This window comes from Moschus berezovskii, chromosome 24 (genome assembly GCF_049115385.1).
Source record: "Moschus berezovskii isolate FMDL1 chromosome 24, NW_MosBer_1.0, whole genome shotgun sequence".
NCBI lineage: Eukaryota > Metazoa > Chordata > Mammalia > Artiodactyla > Moschidae > Moschus > Moschus berezovskii.
Window position 1 is genome coordinate 55,132,548 of NC_142483.1, and position 21,408 is coordinate 55,153,955.

Sequence of the window (21,408 nt, forward strand, 5' to 3'; positions counted from 1 at the left end):
GTCCCTGAATAATTTTGTATAACTCACTTCTATTCAGTTATTAACATATGTGGCTGATCCTCATTAAGTTGTCTGCAGATATTCAATGTACGAAAACATCAAGGTAAGAAAATGCTTTCTGTCCCTACTATATGATAGAAGCTTGCATGATCTTTGTCATCAATGTTTCTTTGCAAGTGTTTTCCTTTCTTACAACTTTTCCTCCTACCACACATATCTGGTTATTTTGAATTTTTACGTCTTCTTAAAGACCTAACTCAAATACCACTCCGTAGCCCATTTCTTCCTAGAGCTATGATTATTTGTGTAAATAGATTATCAAGTATGCTTGTGCACAAAGAAGGGTGCGTTACTGGTCTTGCCTCTGCTGCTGCTGCTGCTAAGTCGCTTCAGTTGTGTCCGACTCTTGTGTGACCCCATAGAAGGCAGCCCACCAGGCTCCCCCGTCCCTGGGATTCTCCCTCTAGGGCGCCTCTAAGCGCTTGTTGCATTGGATGGAATGTACCACCCCCTAGTGGCCGAATAGAAAAACAACCTCAGCTTTTCAGAAGGATGGCCCATTTCTTCCAACTCCTGTGCACTTTGGAGGGCTCAAAATTTGTGGAATTCAATTCAAGAGTTTTGGGGGCGATGTTCTAAAATCGGAATGTGGTGATGTTTGCATGGCCCCCTCAAGTCAAGAGCGGCTTGGACTCTCTCTTGGAGGAAATGATCTTTTTTCCATTTCTACCCCGCTCCCTACTCCTATGACTTTTCCCTTTTCTCCCTTGTGGACCTTCCCTCAGGCTTGTCACCAGTTTTGATGTCTTGCCCCCTTCACTTCTCGTTAACAACATTTCACTGCTCAGTTATTTGAAGTTGTGATTTCCTTTCGATTTCCGCTTGTTTATTGTATTCAGTTGTTCCCAATGTGAACACACAGGAAGCATTATTTTCTTTTCGTTTTGTTTAAAGGACTTCCTAGGTGGCGCTAGTGGTAAAGAACTCGCCTGCCAATGCAGGAGACGTTGGTTTGATACCTGGGTCGGGACGATCCCCTGGAGGAGGGCATGGCAACCCACTCCAGTATTCTTGCCTGAAGAATCCCATGGACAGAGGAGCCTGGCGGGCTGTGGCCCATCGGGTCGCGAACTGAAGTGACTTAGCGCGCAAAGGACACAGTGGGGACTTCCCTGGTGGCACAGTGGATAAGAATCCGCCTGCCAGTGCAGGGCACGCGAGCTTGATCCCTGGTCCTGGAGGATAACTGCTTTACAATATCGTGTTGGTTTCTGCCGTATGTCGACGTGAATTGGCCATAGGTATGCACATGCCCGTCCCTCTCGAACTCCCTCGCTCCACCTCCCTCCCCACCCCACCGCTCCTGGGTTGTCACAGAACACCAGATTTGAGCTCCCTGCGTTACACAGAAACTTTCCACTGACTGTTTAATTGTACATGTGGTAATATATGTTTCAATGCTGCTCTCTCCATTTGTCCCACTGTCTCCTCTGTTTGTCGACTTTTTGATGAAAGCTGCCCCGACTGGCGGAGAAGGCAATGGCACCCCACTCCAGTACTCTTGCCTAGAAAATCCCATGGATGGAGGAGCCTGGTAGGCTGCAGTCCGTGGGGTCGCTAAGGGTCAGACACGACTGAGCGACTTCACTGTCACTTTTCACTTTCACACATTGGAGAAGGAAATGGCAACCCACTCCAGTGTTCTTGCCTGGAGAATCCCAGGGACGGGGGAGCCTGGTGGGCTTCCGTCTATGGGGTCACACAGAGTCGGACACGACTGAAGTGACTTAGCAGCAGCAGCAGCAGCAGCTCCGACTGGTCTGAGAATAGTCACAGTGAGACCTACCTCATTGCGGTTCTGTTGTGCATTTCTCTAATAATTAGCGACGTTTAGCATCTTTTCATATGCCCGTTGTCCATCTGTTTGTTATTTATGGAGAAATGTCTGTTCAGGTCTCCTGCCCATTTTTTGGGTTTTTTTTTTTTTTTTCTTTAATATTGGGCCTCAATCTGATCTTTGTTCCCACTGCCGGTTGACTGGTGTACAAACCCACATACAAAGCTGATTTCCAAAGTGCCGGGAGCAAACTTCTTTATCATAAAGTTTTAACAACTCTTTTAAGAGTCTGTAATCACTTATGTCTTTAAGTTTAGAGATACAGTTAATGGAAATGCTCAGAATTCACCTAGCATAATAGAATGTTTAAGACAAGAGCATTAGAGGTGGTCAGATGATTTAAAATCTTTATTAACAGGGACTTCCCTGGTGGTCCAGTTGCTGAGACTTCATGCTCCCAATACCTGGGGCCTGGGTTAGTTCCTTGGTTGGGGAACTAGATCCCACATGCTACAGCTAAGACTTGGTACAGCCAAATAAATACACCCTCCTTTTTTTTTTTTTTAAAGGAAGGAGATATAGGACTTCCCTGGTGACACTGTGAATAAGAATCCACTTGTCAATGCAGGGGACGTGGGTTCAGTCTCTGGTCTGGGAAGATTCCACGTGCCGTGGAGCGGCTAAGCCCACGAGCCACAACTGTTGAAGCCTGTGAGCCTAGAGCCCCTGCTTTACAAGAAAAGCCACAGCAGTGAGAAAACCTGTGCCCAGTCATGAAAAGTAGCCATCATTTGCCGCAACTAGACAAAGCCCCCCCTGCAGCAAGGAAGATCCAGCACAATCACAGATAGATAAATTAAAAAAAAAAACATTAAAAATTAAAAAGGAGAGATACTAATAAAAAAAGAGCTTTATTAATGAATGAGAAAATCGAGTCTCCAAGGTGAAATGACTTACCTGATGTCACACAGCTTGTCTGTAACACAGCCAAGATTAAAACCCAGGTCTCTTAAATTCCAGTTTTGTGCACTTTGCAGAGTTCTGTGCAGTCTAAACACAGTGTGCAAGCAGTAAAGCGTGGCTCAAAGAGCCAGGACCTTGGAACCAAACAGAAGTTATTGGAAACTCAGCCTTGCCACTTGCTAAATCATATTCGATAAGTTACATAAACATGTCTCCTCCTCTGTAAAGCTGATAGACTCTTGTACTGACCTGATAAAGTTGTTGTTGTGAAAATTAAAAATATAAAACACTTTGCATAGGGAAAATATGTAGTTCTATAAAAAAATAATTATTCTTTGAGACCAGTAGATTGTAATAGCTAAGACAGTGATCTTAGCTCAGAGTCAAACAGCTGCTGGTTCACCTTGTAGGGCCTTTGGAAAGCTATTTAACGTCTCTGGGTATTAATTTCCTCATCCGTAAAATGGAAATAATAATAGTATTTCTCTTTCTGAGAGTCTAGAAGCTTGAATGAAATAGTGCATGAAAAGTCAGCGCCCAGTAAAGAAGTGCCGTCATCAGCATCCCTCCTGGCTTCCCGTGGCAGCTCTGACCTCCTAAAGAGCAAACCACTGGACTAGAGAATTTAGTCTAGGAAGTATTTTATTAGAAAACAGTATTTTTTTTCCAAAGTGATGAAGTTTGCAAGGAGAGCTGCAGTGATGACTTTGCATTGTCAAATGAGTGTTAATCTCCACATGTGAGCCATGGGGCGGCCAGGTGAGCTCTTCTTTAACTCCCTCAATAACCCCACAAGGTAGGGCTCAGAATACTCAGACACAGACAGATGAAGTAACTGACTAAGGGTCATCCTGTGTGCATGCTCAATTACTCAGTCCTGTCCAACTCTTCGCAACCCCATGGACTGTAGCCCACCAGGCTCCTCTGTCCATGGGATTCTCCAGGCAAGAACACTGGAGTGGGTTGCCATGCCCTCCTCCAGGGCATCTTCCTGACTCAGGGACATCTCCTGCATTGGCAGGTGGATTCTTGGCCACTGAGTCACCAGGGAAGCCCAGGGTCATCCTAAGACCTTCTAAGTTTCGTTCCAGTCCAGGTTGCTCCAAACTCTGTACCATTCCACTGTGCTATTTTAATTCTGCTTCCCCAGCTTAACTGTTGGGAGAATTAAAACCTGAAACAGAAAAATTGCACTACGTTTGACAACCATTTTCAACCACTAAAAACAGAGATAGCATCTGAACATGCCTTTATAATGTCAGGAAAAACCCTTTTCATGTTTAGTCATCCCACAAAATCTCTTAAATATTCCTAAATGTAGCTCCTACCACAATTGTCTTTTATTTTTTTGGCCGCACTCCAAGGCATCTGGGATCTTAGCTCCCCAACCAGAGATTGAACCTGCACCCCCTGCAGTGGAAGCACAGACTGGGCCACCAGGGAAGTCCCCCACAATTGGCTTTAAGAGCCTGTGTTAGTTTGCTAGGGTTGCCATAACGCCATAACTGAATGCCACCACCTTCATGACTTAAACAGCAAAAATCTATTCCTCGCCTTTCTGGAGGCTGGAAGTCCAAGATCCAGGTGTCGGCAGATTTGCTTCCTCCTAAGATCATGGCATCCAGTCCCATCACTTCATGGGAAATAGATGGGGAAACAGTGGAAACAGTGTCAGACTTTGTTTTTTTGGGCTCCAAAATCACTGCGGATGCTGATTGCAGCCATGAAATTAAAAGATGCTTACTCCTTGGAAGGAAAGTTATGACCAACCTAGATAGCATATTAAAAAGCAGAGACATTACTCTGCCAACCAAGGTCCGTCTAGTCAAGGCTATGGTTTTTCCAGTGGTCATGTATGGATGTGAGAGTTGGACTGTGAAGAAAGCTGATCGCCGAAGAATTGATGCTTTTGAACTGTGATGCTGGAGAAGACTCTTGAGAGTCCCTTGGACTGCAAGGAGATCCAACCAGTCCATTCTAAAGGAGATCAATCCTGGGTGTTCATTGAAAGGAGTGATGCTAAAGCTGAAGCTCCAATCCTTTGGCCACCTCATGGGAAGAGTTGACTCACTGGAAAAGACTCTGATGCTGGGAAAGATTGGGGGCGGGAGGAGAAGGGGACAACAGAGGATGAGATGGTTGGATGCATCGTCAACTCAATGGACATTAGTTTGAGCAAGCTCCAGGAGTTGGTGATGGACAGGGAAGCCTGGCGTGCTGCAGTCCGTGGGTTTGCAAAGAGTCGGACACAGCTGAACAACTGAACTGATACCCGTGGAACCACATCTCCCCATTTCTGCCTCCCTTGGCCCTAGCAACCACCATTCTACTCTCTGCTTTTATGGGTTTGACTACTTTAGTTTCCTCGTATAAGTGGAGTCACCCATTCCTTTCGTCATTGACTAATTTCACAAAATATCCTGTAGGTGCCCCTATATTATTGCATATGGTAGGATCTTCTCTCTCTATTTTTATGTATAGAATGTCTTTTGAAGTATTATTTGTAATGACAAAAATGAACATCATAAAACATCTCATTATAAGTTTCAGCTTAGACAAACTATGCCGTTGACTTGTGATGGAATACTGTTAAATCATGTAATATAGCTTTATAGTATATATAGTATACATTACAGTGCTAAATTAAATCTTTACACAATGTGGGATGATATTCACCTGTGTATGTGTGTGTGTGTGTGTGTCTGTGTGTGTGTAGCAGGAAAATATTAGGAGAAAGGGAAAGATTAGCAAAATGAGCATATACTTTTATCGAATTAGTTAAGTTTGGGTTGTAGGATCATGTTTTTTAAAGGCTGAATAATATTCCATTCTCTCTTTCTCTGTATACAGTACAGCATATTTTGTTTATGCATTCATATGTCTCTAGACATTTAGGTTGTTTCCATATCTTGGCTATTGTAAATAATAATGCAGTGAACGTGGGAACGCAGATATCTCTCCACGTCCTAGCCAATGCTGGTTTTTGGTCTTGATAATGGTCATCCTAAAAGGTATGAGGTGAGATCTCATTATGTTTTTTTAAAAATAATTTTATTTATGTATTTATTTATGGCTGTGTCGGGTCTTCGTTGGTGTTTGGAATTTTCTGTAGTTGTGGAGAGCGGGGGTTATTCTTCAGTGCAAGGGCTTTTCATCGGGGTGATTGCTTTTGTTGCAGAGCGTGGCTCTAGGGCTCTCAGGCTCAATAGGTGTAGTTCCCAGGCTCTAGAGCACAGGCTTAATAGTTGTGGCTTAGTTGCTCCGAGGCATGTGGGATCTTCCCGGATCAGGGCCTGAACCCGCATCTCCTGAATTGGCAGGCGGACTCTTTACCACTGAGCCCTCAGGGAAGCCCTCATTATGCTTGTGATTTGCATTTCCCTGATGCTTCATGATGCTGAGCACCTTTTCACTTACCTGTTGGCTATTACATGTCTTCTGTGGAGTGATATGTATTCAAGTGCTTTGTCCATTTTGTAACTGGGTTGTTCGTGTTTCTGATATTGAGTTTTACAAGCTCTTTATATATTTTGGATACTAACGCCTTATCAGATGTATGATTTGCAGGTGTTTTGTCCCATTCCATTGGCTGTCTTTTCATTTTGTTATTGGTTTCCTTTGCTGTGCCGAAGTTTTCATTTTGATATAGTCCCATTTGTCTATTTTTTGCTTTCTTAAAATAAACTTTTTTATTTTTTAAAATTTTAGCTAGTTGAATTTTGACTGTGCTGGGTCTTCGTTGCTGCACACAGCCTTTCTAGTTGTAGCGAGCAGGGTCTGTCCTCGTCATTGTGGTGCACAGGCTCTCATTGCGATGACTTCTCTTGATTTGGAGCATTGGCCCTAGAAGGTGGGCTTCAGTAGTTGTGGCACGTGGGCTTAGTTGTTCTGCAGCATGTGGGGTCTTCCCGGTCTAGGGATCGAACTTGTGTCTCCACCAGGAAGTCCCTCTGGATCACCAGGGACTGGACTACAAGGGAAGTCCCTCTATTTTTGCTCTTGGTGTCAAATTAAAAAAAAAAAAATTATGTCAAGGAGCTCTCTCCCTGTTTTCCTTTAGGAGTTTTACAGTTCCTGATCTTACATTTAAGCCTTTAATCCATTCTGAGTTGATTCTTGTGCATGATATAAGTGAAAGTTGTTCAGTCATGTCCAACTCTTGTGACCCCATGGACTGTAACTGACCAGGCGCCTCTGTCCATGGAATTCTCCAGGCATGAATACTGGAGTGAGTAGCTATTCCTTTCTCCAGAGGATCATCCCAACCCAGGGATTAAACCCAGGTCTCCCGCATTGCAGGCAGGTTCTTTGCCGTCTGAGCCACCAGGAAAGTGCAATTTCATTCTTTTGCCTGTTTGGATTCCATTTTCTCAACACCATCTGTTGGAGAGACTGTCATTTTCCCATTGTGTATCTGGCACCCTTATTCAAGATCAGTATGTTACTGACCTGGGTTCTTGGACTCTTTATTCAATAGGAATTACTAAGAGACCAGAAGGGGAATTTAGGCAAGGCTTTACGGGACTCATGCTGTAGCAGGAGGGAGCAAAAACAAATAGGTGGTGCCCTTGCTTGCTCCCCAAGGTGGGTTGAGTTTGTTCCTTATATGGGGTGAGGGTGGGAGTAGCTTGGTAGATCAAGCGGGAGGGGTGGCTGAGGAGGTCTGCCCACCCCCCGGTGGTACTGTGTGTCAGGATCATGCACACGACTCTGCTTTTCCTTTTGGCTCTTCACAAGTGGCAGCTGGGTTTTTGGTCTTCTTGTATCTTGCTGTTCATCATTTACCCTAGAGGTGCATGCACACAGTTATTTTTAGTCCCCTATACTTTGTATTCTGGACATTTGTCCAGGTGCAAGCACTGCAGTAAAGCGGCCCAGGTCCCAGCCCATCTCAAGTTCCCCATATAAGACTGAGTTTGTTTCTGGGCTTTCTATTCTGTCCCTTGGTCAATATGTTGGCTTTTCTGTCAGTACCATACTTTTAACTTCTGTAAATTTGTATTGTATTTTGAAATCAGAAAATGTGATACCTCCAGCTTTGTTCTTCTTTCTTGCAATTGCTTTGGCTATTTGGGATCTTTTGTGGTTCCACATGAATTTTAGGATTATGATTAATATTTCCCTTAAAAATGTCATTGGGGATAATATTGAATCTATAGATAGTTTTGGATAGTATGGACATTTTAACAGAATTAAATTTTACAAGCCATGAACTTGGGCTGTCTTTCCATTTACTTGTGTCTTCTTTAATTTCTTTCTTCAATGTTTTGTAGTTTTCAGTATGCCAGTCTTTCATCTCCTTCATTATATTTATTTCTAAGCATTATAATTGGGAGTGTTTTCTTAATTTCACTTTTGGATACAGTATTAGTATATGAAAACACAAGTAATTTTTGTGTACTGATTTGGTGTTTTGTCACTTTATTAAATTCCTTTATTAGTTCTAAGAGTATTTGGTGGAATCTTTGGGATTTTCTACATATAAGATTATGTCATTTGTGAACAGAGATCGTTTTGCTTCTTCCTTTCTGATTTGAACACTCACATTTCCTTTTCTTGTGTAATTGCTGTGACGAGCACGTCCGATACTATGCTGAATAGAAGCGATGAGACGGTGCCTCTTTGCCTTGTTCTGGATCTTACAGGACGAACTTTCAGTCTTTCAGTGTTGAGTATGATGTTAGCTACAGGCTTTTTATATCTGGCCTTTATCGTGTTAAGGTAAATTCTTTCTGTAACTAGTTTTTGAGTTTTCAGTCATGAAAGATTTATGTGTGTGGGGGGCGGGGCGTGGAGAACGAGGGCTGGGACTCCAGTTCCATCACCTTACTAATGTCACTCCTCTTCATCTTCTTATAAGAACACCAATCCTGTTGCATTCAGGCCCTACCCTTTTGGCCTCATGTAACTTTAATTACCTCTTCATAGGCCCTATCACCAAATATAATCACTTTATGGGGGTCAGGACTTCAATGTATGAAAATTTGAGGAGAGGGGGACAATTCAGCTTATTAAAAAGTCTGAATTTTTATCCTTCAAGTAGTAAGAGTGTTTTCTATAAATACTTGCAGAAACACTGACACAGTCATGAATTTTGTGTCCAAGTCCACAAAATTATAGAATGTGAGTGCCAGAGGGGACCTTACAGATCATACTTTGGTGCCTTCAAGTTTTAGTTGATGAAACTTGGAGCCCGGATGGGGATGAGTCTTGCGTGTAGGTCACGCAGCTGGGACTCACTGGCACCCATGCTCCCAGAACTCCCACGTGGAATAGGGCTCACTCGATTGCAGTGTACCAGGCTATTTCAAATCTGATTTTGTATGCGGTATCGTCCTTGCTGTCCACCACTTTGAATTTCACCAACGCTTTCTTTATGCCTAGGCAGAGAGCAGCCTGCTCCTGCCAAGCGTTTTACTTGGAAATACAGTGAGTGCCTCATTGAGTCTTCTCCGTAGACCTGCAAGAGAGACCATAACATTTCCTCATGTTACAGATAAGGATGTCCGAAAGATGAGGTCACTTGCCCAAGGTTCTCCAGCGAATAAGGGACCTAGCCTGGGGTGGATGTAGAGTTGAAGGTTTCTGTGCTGGTGAGTTGAATAGCTCATGCGTTTGCCGACTCTGAAAGCTGAGTCATCAGCTTCTTTCTCCGATCCTGTTTGACTTCTCTCTTCAGGTTCAACAACAGGCAGCGCAAGAGGGCAACTGCAGACTTTCACAGGGCACTGGAAAATGATTCTTTTGTTTTGCTTCTCATGCAGAAAAGGATTAAGGGGGGGAAACAAATAATTTCTGCATGACAGGGCCAGGGCCCAGTAAGCTGATGGGCTACAGAATACTTTGTAACAAAAACACTTCACAGTGATGGTAAAAATAACCTGTCCATGATTTTTTAAAATCCAAACAATGCAGAAAAGTATAAAGAAAGAATGAATTTTCTCATCTTCCTGTTCCATCCTCAGTTGCTTCTCCAGACGTGATTATTACTACTTTCATGCATGTAGTCAGAAATGTATTTTAAGCACACATAAGCACATATCTAATATATGTAAATTACAGTGTAGGAGAAGACTATACTATTGTTCAGTAATATACTTTTCTAATCCTTAACAGTACATCTTTGACATCGTTTCATATTAATATATGTAGTTTCATTTCATTCTTCTTAGTGATGGCAAAATATTTCGCTGTAGGAATATACCACAATTTATTTAATTATTCCTGTAATAGACTGAGGGCTTTCCAGGTGGCGCAGTGGTAAAGAATCTACCTGCTATTGCAGGAGATAGGGATTTGATCCCTGGCTCAGGAGGATCCCCTGGAGAAGGGAATGACAACCCACTCCAGTATTACTGCTTGGGAAATCCCATGGACAGAGGAGCCTGGTGTGCTACAGTCCATGGGGTCACAAAAGACTCAGGCACAACTGAGCAACTAAACAACAACAATAATAGACTAAATAATGTCTCCCCTCAGTGTCCATATCCTAATCCGTGGAGCCTGTAAACATTACCTTATTTGGGAAAAAAAAAAAGTCTTTGCAGATCTGATTCAATTAAGCACCTTGAGATGGGGAGATTATCCTGAAAGATCTGGATGGGCCCTACCTGAATCACAAGTGTCCTTTTAAAAGAAAGGCAAACAGGGACTTCCCTAGTGGTCCACGAGTTAAGACTGCATGTCCATGGCAGGGGGTGCAGGTTCAATCCCTAGTCAGGGGACTAAGATCCTGTATGCCATGGGTGCAGCCAAAGGAAGGAGAGAAAGGCAGAGAGAGATCTGACTCACAGAGGAGAAGGTGATGTGAAGACAGAGGCAGAAATTAGAGTGTTGTGGCCACAGGCCAAGGAATGCCAACAGCGAGCCCGCCAGTCCTGCCAAACCTAGAAAACAAAATGCAGCCCTCTGCAGTCTCCCTTGCTGCTGGAGTTCTGGGTGTGACAGCCGCACTTGAATAAAAGGTAGATGTGCCGACCATGGAGCATGCTTCCTAACGCTCTTACTGCTGCCTTCCTTATTGGAGCAGCGTTGTGGAGCCCAGTCACAGGCTGTGTGTTTTGAGTGCTCTTTTTTTAATATTTATTTATTTGTGTCAGGTCTTGGTTTCCGCACTCGGGATCGTTGCATCCTGCTCTCTAGTTGAAGTGAGCAGACTTAGTCGCTCCGCGGCATGTGGGATCTTATTGTAGTTCCCCGACCAGGGACCGAACGTCCATCCCCTTCATTGCAGACAGGTTCTTAGCCACTGGACCATCAGGGAAGTCCCTGGCTGTGTGTGCTGAGAGACCACTTGGGAAGCATGAGGGTCTGGCGTCTGCATCTTTGTGTCCCATCACTGGCTCTGTTGTGCAAGAGGCAGTGGTGCTGGCAGTGCGGCAGCTTCCTGCCCTGTGGGTCATGGCTCCGGGTAGGCACTGGCAGCTGCTTCTCCGTGGCAGCTCTCAGTTCTCCCTCGGAGGAGAAGCAATGCCCCTGGTCTGTTCTGAGAGTCCTTCCTGCAGACCCACCCCAGTGCCTGCTTCTCCGTCCCTTTTATGACTTTGTTGTTGTTCAGTTACTTTGAGACCCCATGGACTGCAGCACACCAGGCCTCCCTGTCCACCACTGTCTCCCGGAGTTTGCCCAAGTTCCTGTTCGTTGCATCGGTGAAACCATCCAGCCATCTTATCCTCTGTTGCCCTTTTCTCCTTCTGCCATCAATCTTTCCCAGCATCAGGGTTTTTTCCAATGAGTCAGCTGTTTATGACTTTATAAGCACCCAATTCCTTGTATTTATTTAGTTATTTTACTTTTTAATGTTTTAAAAAACGTATTTATTTATTTGGCTGCGTGGGGTCTTAGTTGCAGCATGTGGGATCTAGTTCCCCGATCCAGGGGTTGAACCTGGGCCCCCTGCATTAGGAGCACGGAGTCTTAGCCACTGGACAACCAGGGAAGTCTTCCCAATTCCCTGTATTTAAATACTTCCTGCTTATGTGACCTCTTTGTTGTTGCTTAATCACTAAGTTGTGTCTGACTCTTTTGTGACCCCGTGGACTGTGGCCTGCCAGGCTCCTCTGTGCATGGGACTTCCCAGACAAGAATACTGGAGTGGGCTGCCATTTCCTTCTCCAGGGGGTTTTCCCAACCCAGGGACTGAACCCACGTCTCTGGCACTGGCAGGCAGATTCTTTACCACTGGGCCACCAGGGAAGCCCTCTGTGACCTGTCACATGCAATTAAACCCTGACTAGTTTCAAGTCTACCTCACAACTACAGATACAAAAATTCTGAATTAAATGTTAGTTAAACCTACTGGTAATTATGCATATATATGGATGTATGTATTATACACATGTACACAGACATATACATACATAATGCAAGGACCTTAGAAAATCTCTATGCAACTGACCCTACTAATAGATTAAAGGAGAAAAATCACAAAATTATCATAATATAGAAAAAGCATTTAATCAAATTAAACAACTCATGATAAAAACTCAGAAACTTAGGAATAGATTGTGGTCATTTTGTTTTCTTGATAAAGGCTGTTACATTAGGTTACAGTGACCCGCTACAACAAAAAGGTGTGAACAGTGGCTTAAACAGACACTTTATTTCTTTCTCACTTAACCCTCTCACTGTGAGCAGTCCTGGTCCAGGGGATGGGTGGCCCTTTTCATGTCATTGTTCAAGATTCCAAGCTTCTCCTGTGTCGCAGCTTCAGCATCCCATGGGTGTGTCATTGTCTCCAGTGAAAGCTAGGTGGCTGCCATGACCAGGTTCCAGCTGTGAAAAGACAGCATGAAGGAGGCTTGCCCAGTGTCTTAAGTTCCAGACCCAGAATGACTCATATCATTTTACATTCCAATAATCATAGTTTAGACACATGGCCTCGTCCAACTGCAGACACGTCTAGGAAACGTGCCAGGACCTAACTCTGCCGCCTTGTGTACACAACTCCAGCTTTGCTTGGCTGTGCCTACCTTAGTCATTTGCAAGGGTGCCCCTGGTGGCAGCTCGTGCCATTCCTGGGACCTCAGAGACCTAGAGGTCGGGGGAGAAGACCTGAGTGGGTCATGATGAGTCACCATCTGGCGTTTCTTGAATGTGTACTTGGTGGCAGCACGGTTTCCACAGTCCAAGGAGTCCCACCCTGCACCACCAGAATGGACCTGCAGAGGCTCTAATCATCTCGAAGCTATCAAGGGGGATGAGAGATGAATCCACACATAAAGGAGGTTAAAGCTGTAAGGGGCTGACATCCACCCCTGGGAGACACGGCAGGCAGGATCCAGCAGAAACCATTCTCCCTTTACCACCTCATCAGATGGTTCTATGACTCAGTCATCTCGCACGGCCTCGCTGGAGCCGTACTGCAAGGTCCTGGCAGCACTGTGCAATGCTCTTGCCAGTCTGGGAACATACTCCCTGTTTGCTCTCCCCCGATTTCCTGCTTTACTTCTGTGACTTTGCCTCCTTGGGTTTGCTCTTTTACCTGGTAGAGTGTCATCACGTAAACTTTTACCTTAGATTCCATTTTCTAGGGAAGCTGGGCTGATATGTCAATGAAGAAAGGAAGGATGGATTACGGTAAACAGCCAGAGTCTTTATATCTAAGATCCGTAGAAAACATCTTACTCTAAGGAAGAATTTTAGATGCATTCCATTAATATTAGAAATAAGAGAGAGAAAGGACTTCCCTGGTGGTCCAGGGGTTATGAATCTATGCTCCTAATGCAGATGGATTTGATGGGTTTGATCCCTGGTTAGGGAACTAAACCAAGAAGGGAATGTCAAGCCATTTCAGTATTCTTGCTTTGAGAACCCCATGAACAGTATGAAAAGGCAAAAAGATAAGACACTGAAAGATGAACTCCCCAGGTCAGTGGGTGCCCAGTATGCTACTGGAGATCGGTGGAGGAAAAACTCCGGAAAGAATGAAAAGATGGAGCCAAAGCAAAAACAACACCCAGCTGTGGATGTGACCGGTGATGGAAGTAAAGTCCGATGCTGTGAAGAGCAACACTGCATAGAAACCTGGAATGTTAGGTCCATGAATCAAGGCAAACTGGAAGTAGTAAAACAGGAGATGGCAAGAGTGAACGTCGACATTCTAGGAGTCAGTGAACTAAGATGGACTGGAATGGGTGAATGTAACTCAGACGACCATTATATCTACTACTGTGGGCAGGAATCCCTTAGAAGAAATGGAGTAGCCATCATGGTCAACAAAAGAGTCCGAAATGCAGTACTTGGATGCAATCTCAAAAATGACAGAATGATCTCTGTTCGTTTCCAAGGCAAACCATTTAGTATCACAGTAATCCAAGTCTATGCCCCAACCAGTAATGCTGAAGAAGCTGAAGTTCAATGGTTCTATGAAGACCTATAAGACCTTCTAAAACTAACACCCCAGAAAGATGTCCTTTTCATTACAGGGGACTGGAATACAAAAGTAGGAATTCAAGAAATACCTGGAGTAACTAGCAAATTTGGCCATGGAGCACGGAATGAAGCAGGGCAGAGGCTATAGAGTTTTGCCTAGAGAACACACTGGTCATAACAAACACCCTTTTCCAACAACACAAGAGAAGACTCTACACGTGGACATCACCAGATGGTCAACACCGAAATCAGATTGATTATATTCTTTGCAGTCAAAGATGGAGAAGCTGTATACAGTTAGCAAAAACAAGACCAGGAGCTGACTGTGGCTCAGATCATGAACTCCTTATTGCCAAATTCAGACTTAAATGGAAGAAAGTAGGGAAAACCACTAGACCATTCAGGTATGACCTAAATCAAATCCCTTATGATTATACAGTGGAAGTGAGAAATAGATTTAAGTGACTAGATCTGATAGATAGAGTGCCTGATGAACTCTGGACGGAGGTTCATGACATTGTTCAGGAGACAGGGATCAAGACCATCCCCAAGAAAAAGAAATGCAAAAAGCAAAATGGCTGTCTGAGGAGGCCTTACAAATAGCTGTGAAAAGAAGAAAAGCAAAAAGCAAAGGAGAAAAGGAAAGATATACCCATTTGAATGCAGAGTTCCAAAGAAAAGCAAGGAGAGATAAGAAAGGCTTCCTCAGTGATCACTGTGAAGAAATAGAGGAAAACAATAGAATGGGAAAGACTAGAGATCTCTTCAAGAAAATTAGAGATATCAAGGGAATATTTCATGCAAAGATGGGCTCGATAAAGGACAGAAATGGTATGGACCTAACAGAAGCAGAAGATATTAAGAAGAGGTGGCAAGAATACACAGAAGAACTGTACAAAAGAGATTTTCATAACCCAGATAATCATGATGGCGTGATTACTCACCTAGAGCCAGACATCCTGGAATGTGAAGTCAAGTGGGCCTTAGGAAGCATCACTACAAACAAAGCTACTGGAGGTGATGGAATTCCAGTTGAGCTATTTCAAATCCTGAAAGATGATGCTGTGAAAGTGCTGCACTCAATATGCCAGCAAATTTGGAAAACTCAGCAGAGGCCACAGGACTGGAAAAGGTCAGTTTTCATTCCAATCCCTAAGAAAGGCAATGCCAAAGAATGCTCAAACTACTACACAATTGCACTCATCTCACACGCTAGCAAAGTAATGCTCAAAATTCTCCAAGCCAGGCTTCAACAGTACATGAACCATGAACTTTCAGATGTTCAAGCTGGTTTTAGAAAAGGCAGAGGAACCAGAGATCAAATTGCCAACATCCATTGGATCATCAAAAAAGCAAGAGAGTTCCTGAAAAACATCTATTTCTGCTTTATTGACTATGCCAAAGCCTTCGACTGTGTGGATCACAATAAACTGTGGAACATTCTGAAAGAGATGGGAATACCAGACCACCTGACCTGCCTCTTGAGAAACCTGTATGCAGGTCAGGAAGCAACAGTTAGAACTGGACATGGAACAACAGACTGGTTCCAAATAGGAAAAGGAGTACGTCAAGGTTGTATATTGTCACCCTGCTTATTTAACTTATATGCAGAGTACATCATGAGGAACGCTAGGCTGGAAGAAGCACAAGTTGGAATCAAGATTGCCAGGAGAAATATCAATAACCTCAGATACGCAGATGACACCACCCTTATGGCAGAAAGTGAAGAAGAACTAAAGAGCCTCTTGATGAAAGTGAAAGAGGAGAGTGAAAAAGTTGGCTTGAAGCTCAACATTCAGAAAACTAAGATCATGGCATCTGGTCCCATCACTTTTCCCCATCAGTGGAAACAGTGGCAGATTTTATTTGTGGGGGCTCCCAAATCACCGCAGATGGTGACTGCAGCCATGAAATTAAAAGACGCTTACTCCTTGGAAGGAAAGTTATGACCAACCTAGATAGCATATTCAAAAGCAAAGACATTACTTTGGCAACAAAGGTCCATCTAGTCAAGGCTATGGTTTTTCCAGTAGTCATGTATGGATGTGAGAGTTGGACTATAAATAAAGCTGAGCACCAAAGAATTGATGCTTTTGAACTATGGTGCTGGAGAAGACTCTTGAAAGTCCCTTGGACAACAAGGAGATCCAACCAGTCCATCCTAAAAGAGATCAGTCCTGGGTGTTCATTGGAAGGAGTGATGTTGAGGCTGAAACTCCAAATCTTTGGCCACAAGATGGGAAGAACTGATTTATTGGAGAAGACCTGGATGCTGGAAAAGATTGAAAGCGGGAGGAGAAGGGGACGACGGAGGATGAGATGGTTGGAATGCATCACCAACTCAATGGACATGAGTTTGGGTAAACTCTGGGAGTTGATGATGGACAGGGAGGCCTGGAATGCTGCAGTCCATGGGGTCGCAAAGAGTTGGACACGACTGAGCCACTGAACTGAACTGAACTGGGGAACTAAGTTACAACATGCCACATGGCTTCACCAAAATCAATGAATCAATAAATAGAAATTTTTTAAAAAGAAATAAGGTAGAGATCCTTGATATCACTTCTGCTGTTCAACACAGTACTGCTAGCTCTGCTGCTGCTGCTGCTAAGTTGCCTCAGTTGTGTCTGACTCTGTGCAACCCCATAGACGGCAGCCCACCAGGCTCCGCCGTCCCTGGGATTCTCCAGGCAAGAACACTGGAGTGGGTTGCCATTTCCTTCTCCAATGCATGAAAGTGAAAAGTGAAAGTGAAGTTGCTCAATCGTGTCCGACTAATAGCGACCCCATGGACTGTAGGCCACCAGGTTCCTCTGTCCATGGGATTTTCCAGGCAAGAGTCCTGAAGTGGCTTGCCATTGCCTTCTCCGACTGCTAGCTCTAGTCAATGCAAAAAGACAAAAAAGAACTAAAGGTAAAAAGATAACAAGGGAAGAGATAAAATTGTCATTACTTGCTCAACTTTAGAAAACCTAACAGAATCAATAACAAAAACCATCAAAATATATAAGGGTTTAGCAAGGTCTCTGGAAAAATGACCACCTTACAAGACTCAATTGCATTCATTTCTTATACCAGCAATAAACGTGTATAAGATACAACAGAAAACATATTTTTCATGAGGAAAAAAAAAGAAAGTATCTAGGAAGTAAGATATCAAGAAGGTATTCAAAACCTCTTTGGAGAAAATTTGAAAAACTTAAAAAAAAATAGAAAATGATCTGAATCAATGAAGAGACAGTCCACAAATAATGGACTAGATGATTTAATACTATAGGGATGATAATTTCCTTCTGATTAGTAGTCTATATATTCAGTGCAGTCTACACAATATTTCAGTTGGATTCTTTTTAAAAAAGAAATCATATCATCTTCCTTTAAAGTGTCTAAGGACCTTTTTTTTTTTGCAACGGGTTTGCCACCTGGACACAGGTGTCGTGAAAACCACCATTAAACCTAAGCCAAAATGGGACAGAAGACCCACATCAACACCGTTGTCACTGGGCACGAAGACTCAGGGAAGTCTGCCACGACTGGCCATCTGATCTACAAATGTGGCGGGATCGACAAGAGAACAATTGAAAAGTTCGAGAAGGAGGCTGCCGAGATGGGAAAGGGCTCCTTCAAATATGCCTGGGTCTTGGACAAACTGAAAGCTGAACGTGAGCGTGGTAACACCATTGATATCTCCCTGTGGAAATTTGAGACCGGGAAGTACTAAGTTACCATCACTGATGCCCCAGGACACAGAGACTTCATCAAAAACATGATTACAGGCACATCCCAGGCTGACTGTGCTGTCCTGATTGTTGCTGCTGGTGGTGGTGAGTTTGAAGCCGGTATCTCCAAGAATGGGCAGACCTGTGAGCATGCCCTTCTGGCTTACACCCTGGGTGTGAAACAACTGATTGTTGGCATTAACAAAATGGATTCCACTGAGCCACCCTACAGCCAGGAGAGATACGAGGAAATTGTTAAGGAAATCAGCACCTACATTAAGAAAATTGGCTACAGCCCCGACACAGTAGCATTTGTGCCAGTTTCTGGCTGGAATGGTGACAACATGCTGGAGCCAAGTGCTAACATGCCATGGTTCAAGGGATGGAAAGTCACCCGTAAGGACGGCAATTCCAGTGGAACCACCCTGCTTGAAGCTCTGGATTGCATCCTGCCACCAACTCGCCCAACTGACAAACCCTTGTGTTTGCCTCTCCAGGATGTCTATAAAATTGGTGGTATTGGTACCGTCCCTGTGGGTCACATGGATACTAGTGTTCTCAAACCTGGTATGGTGGTCACCTTTGCTCCAGTCAATGTAACAACTGAAGTGAAGTCTGTAGAAATGTACCATGAAGCACTGAGTGAAGCCCTTCCTGGGGACAATGTGGGCTTCAATGTCAAGAACGTGTCTGTCAAAGATGTTCGTCTTGGCAATGTGGCTGGTGACAGCAAAAATGATCCACCCATGGAAGCTGCTGGCTTCACAGCTCAGGTGATTATTTTGAACCATCCAGGCCAAAAATCAGTGCTGGATATGCACCTGTGCTGGGTTGTCACACAGCTCACATTGCTTGCAAGTTTGCTGAGCTGAAGGAGAAGACTGATCATTGTTCTGGGAAGAAGCTGGAAGATGGCCCTAAATTCTTGAAATCTGGTGATGCTGCCATTGTTGATATGGTTCCTGGCAAGCCCATGTGTGTCGAGAGCTTCTCTGACTATCCTCCCCTGGGCCGTTTTGCTGTGCGTGACATGAGACAGACAGTCTCTGTGATTGTCATCAAAGCAGTGGACAAGAAGGCAGCTGGAGCTGGCAAGGTCACCAAGCCCGCCCAGAAAGCTCAGAAGGCTAAATGAGTATTTAATACCTGCCACCCTAGTCTTAATCAGTGGTGGAAGAACAGTCTCAGAACTGTTTGTCTCAACTGGCCACTTAAGTTTAATAGTAAAAGACTGGTTAATTATAACAATGCATCGTAAAACCTTCAGAAGGAAAGGAGAATGTTTTTGTGGACCATATGTTTTGTGTGTGGCAGTTTAAATTATTAGTTTTTAAAATCAGTACTTTTTAATGAAAACAACTTGACCAAAAATCTGTCACAGAATTTGAGACCCATTAAAAAAAAGTTTAATGAGAAAAAAAAAATAAAGTGTCTAAGGAAAGATACATGTCAATAAGTTGCTAAGTTTATTTTGAAATAGAAAAACCAAGAATAAAAAGGTATCTTCCCAGATATTAACACACTACAAAGCCACTGTAACAAAAACAGTATGGTAATTGTGGATGAACAGACTATCCCAATAGAACAGAACCAAGAGCTCAGAAACAAACCTTTGAGTATAGGAGACCTTGAAAGGTGATGAAGTTGGCACAAATCAATGGAGAAAGGAAACAGTGCCTTAGCACTGGAGAAAAATTAAATTGGGTCCTTACCTCACTTCATTTATAAAGTTGGACTACAGATGGACTAAAGTGCCCTGGAAAGATGAAAGTATAGAGTTAAAGGAAGAAAATGTGGGAGACTGTCTTTGTCATGTGAGTAGGGTTGAAGGATTTCATAAGCAAGACACGGAATGCAGACACCAAAAGGTGACAAAGTTAATAGGTGGGTAACAAAGGTGGTAATAGGTACATGACAATTAAGAATTTGTTTTAGGAACTTCCCTGGTCGTCCAGTGGCTAAGACTCCATGCTCCCAAGTCAGGGGTCCTTGGTTCCCTCCCTGGTCAGGGAACTAGATCTCATATGCCATAAGTAAGACCCTGTACTTCCACTGTATAATCACTGCAGATGGTGACTGCAGCCATGAAATTAAAAGCCGCTTACTCCTTGGAAGGAAAGTTATGACCAACCTAGATAGCATATTCAAAAGCAGAGACATTACTTTGCCAACAAAGGTCTGTCTAGTCAAAGCTATGGTTTTTCCAGTGGTCATGTATGGATGTGAGAGTTGGACTGTGAAGAAAGCTGAGCGCCGAAGAATTGATGCTTTTGAACTGTGGTGTTGGAGAAGACTCTTGAGAGTCCCTTGGACTGCAAGGAGATCCAACCAGTCCATCCTAAAGGAGATCAGTCCTGGGTGTTCATTGGAAGGACTTATGCTGAAGTTGAAGCTCCAGTACTTTGGCCACCTCATGCGAAGAGTTGACTCACTGGAAAAGACTCTGATTCTGGGAAAGATTGGGGGCAGGAGGAGAAGGGGACGACGGAGAGTGAGATGGCTGGATGGCATCACTGACTCGATGGATATGAGTTTGAGTGAACTCCAGGTGTTGGTGATGGACAGGGAGGCCTGGCGTGCTACGATTCATGGGGTCACAAAGAGTCGGACACAACTGAGTGACTGAACTGAACTGAAGACCCTGTACCCAAATAAATAAATAGAATTTATTTTAAATATGATACAAATGACAAAGTTGACAGGTGGCTCACAGGGAGATTTTTGCATCCTCAAAAAGTCACACGCAAATATTATCTAGATTATAAAGCAGATCTAATAGAAAAATGTACATAGGGACTATCCAAATGGCCAGCAGTGCTCAACTTGGTTAGGTAACTGAGAAATGCAAAACAAAATGAGGTATCACTTTTAGCTCCTGGGGTAGCAAACATTAGAGTCAGACAGTTCCAAGTGTGGGCCTCTGGAGAGCAGTGTGCCCACACTTAAAGATGCCACATATATTTCATGATCTGGCCATCATGCTTGTGGGTAAGCATTCCAGAGAAAACTTGCTCGTAGCCCACGAATGGGTGGGTTCATGGGTGTTCATCTCAGCATTCTTGAGGTATTGAGTAGGTGGAAGCAACTGGAATTTAACAAGAGGGTGATGGAATAGGGCTATGGAATAGATCAGCCTATGGGGTGCTTTTTAGTGGTTGCGGCTGCTGCTGCTGCTAAGTCACTTCAGTCGTGTCCGACTCTGCATGACCCCATAGACAGAAGCCCACCAGGCTCCCCCGTCCCTGGGATTCTCCAGGCAAGAACACTGGAGTGGGTTGCCATTTCCTTCTCCAATGCGTGAAAGTGAAAAGTGAAAGTGAAGTTGCTCAGTCGTGTCAGACCCTTAGTGGCCCCACGGACTGCAGCCTACCAGGCTCCTCCATCCATGGGATTTTCTAGGCAATAGTACTGGAGTGGCTTGCCATTGCCTTCTCCGTTTCAGTGGTTAGGTGATATAAACTCGATATGCAAGCACATCCTGGGCAGATCTTATTTATTTACTTATTTAAACCAAAG

The 21,408-nt window shown here is 43.8% G+C and overlaps 1 long non-coding RNA gene and 1 pseudogene across 2 annotated transcripts in view; one reads left to right on the forward strand and one right to left on the reverse strand.

Annotated features, from left to right (window-relative positions):
• Positions 1-12,338: 12,338 nt before the first annotated feature.
• The window catches only part of LOC129548189 (uncharacterized), a 37,668-nt gene continuing 28,598 nt past the window's right edge, over positions 12,339-21,408 (reverse strand). For both annotated transcript variants that reach the window (XR_016036159.1, XR_008684288.2), the window contains one exon: positions 12,339-12,574. This is a non-coding gene — a long non-coding RNA (uncharacterized LOC129548189). The remainder of the gene's footprint in view (positions 12,575-21,408) is intronic.
• On the forward strand, positions 17,640-19,027 carry LOC129548188 (elongation factor 1-alpha 1 pseudogene; annotated as a pseudogene).